The sequence below is a fragment of the Lactuca virosa genome, chromosome 6 (assembly GCF_052849685.1).
Source record: "Lactuca virosa cultivar CGN04683 chromosome 6, Lactuca_virosa_CGN04683_v6, whole genome shotgun sequence".
Classification (NCBI taxonomy): Eukaryota; Viridiplantae; Streptophyta; class Magnoliopsida; order Asterales; family Asteraceae; genus Lactuca; species Lactuca virosa.
In genome coordinates, this window is record NC_136431.1 from 218,671,731 (window position 1) to 218,673,932 (window position 2,202).

The following is a 2,202-nucleotide window of genomic DNA, read 5'->3' on the forward strand; positions in this document are numbered from 1 at the left end:
AATATGTATGAAAGACCAGGAGGTGGCTCCTGGCACACCTTATGCTCATTAGCTAAGTAGAGTAGTATGTATGCTAATTTTCTTTGTGATACTTGCATGAAAGACCAGGAGGAGGCTCTTGGAACTTGTCTGTAAGACCCAGGGGGTGGCCCCCAGCTTGGCAAGAAAGACCACGTGGCGGCCCGTGGCATAACGGCAAGACTATGTGCGACACATAGCACCTTATTTGATTGACATGTATGGATCACAGTATGTACGACATGTATGGCCCAATTAATATGTATGGTATGTGGTATTTAGGGAACTCACTAAGCTTCGTGCTTATGGTTTACAGTTTTGGTTTCAGGTATCTTCAGTTTTCAAGAAAAGGAGCTCGGACGATCGCAACGCAATTACCCATTTTATTCCGCATTATGTGATGTTTGGGATTAGAATCTGATATTTATTTCAAATGAAATGTTTTCAATGTTTGGGACAAAGTTATCAAGTGTTTTCTTATATTAAAAGTGAAATTTTTGGCCTTGAATTTTGGGATGTTACAAGTTGGTATCAGAGCCTTGGTTTGAGGGATTCGGACATACTTTCGGGTGTGTCTGAACTCAAACTGAGGACTCGGTATGAAAATTTTCAAAAAAAGAATCATTTTTATAAAAAGGGTTTTAAAAAGAGAAAAAAAGGGGTGATGCGTGCAATCGACCGAGCTCAAGTAAGTGGTTCCCAAAATACCAATACATGGTTATTATGTGATATGATATGATTATGTGATTCACATGCTATATTAGAGATAAGGATCTAAGAAAGATGCCTTTGTATGTTTATATGAGCTTGTAGAATTGCATGCTAGAACTGATCAGCAAGTGGTAGGATAGTCTGTTTAGGTTATGCCTGATTGTATGAGCCTTGAATTACATGCTAGTATAGAATCCTGATAAGAGGATAAAATGGTTTGATTGGAGTATGATGGTTAGATTTACCATTGTCTGAATGCTGTTTGCTTTATGCTTTGTGGGACTCTTAGTGATGTGAGTTAGCTACTAAGTGAATATGCTAAGTCACATGGGACACAGGCCAGATAATCTCAGAGTGATGGACTTGACCCTATTGCGTAGCTCTTGTATGAGTCCAACCGTTCTAGGGATGAGTCCTTTACTCGAAGGATTATCTGATCTCTGTTGCATATGGCTATATTCATGAGGTAGCTGGTTGACATTACTGGGAATCTTTCAACAACTGAGGACTGGGTGGGTTCGGGAACCTAGGAAAGCCTAGGATATGTTTCAGTGAGCTTAGCGGTGCAGTATAGCGAGTTTTGGTGTTTGTGTTGAGAAGGTGACTTAGAGGATTCAGGATGATTGCTAAGGAAAGTATGGATAGGTGTGGAAGGTAGTATTGGGCCCGTACTACTGAAAGCACATGATCCATACTCGAATCATTGAAAGTCTTGGAGAATCTAAGAAGTTTATGGGGAAAGGACCCTTGGTTATGTTTTGACTTTCGGAATGTTGTATTTCAGTTGGAGATGAGCTCTCAGGGAGATGGTCCAGGATCAGGTTCTGGCTTAGGTGCAGATGCTGAGCCGATTAGCGAGCAGTTGCGAGAGTTCATTTCATCAGAGATTTCTCGATGTGTTTCAGAGATAGTGGATGAGCGCTTGGGCGCATTTCGTACGGAGGTGATGGATATTATTAGAGCCCGCACACTGACGTTCAGGGAGTTCCGTGCTTATGGAGCTCATGTGTTTCATGGGGAGAGGGATCCCATTATCAGTAGGAGGTGGTTAGCATATATGGCTAACGCATTCAGGATGATTTTCTGCCCCGAGGAGGCGAAGGTCAGACATGCTTCCTGCCTGTTGAAGGATCGGGCACATGATTGGTGGGAAGAGGTCGGTAGTGAGTTGGGTGATGATGCGGTCGATGCTATGTCATGGGATGACTTCTCGACCAGATTTCGAGCTGAGTTTGCACCAACGATCGAGGTACAACAGTTGGTGTGAGAGTTTCTGGATCTTCGCCAAACTACGAAGACTGTGGCAGAGATCACTGCCAAGTTCTGGGAGAGGGATTTATTGGTACCGCAGTATGTGGCAGATGAGGAGATGAAGAAAGTGAGATATCACGACATGCTGCGGGATGACATTAGGAAGTTCGTGAGTATTTTAGGGTGCGAGACCCTGAACGATATGATCTCTAGAGCCCGAGA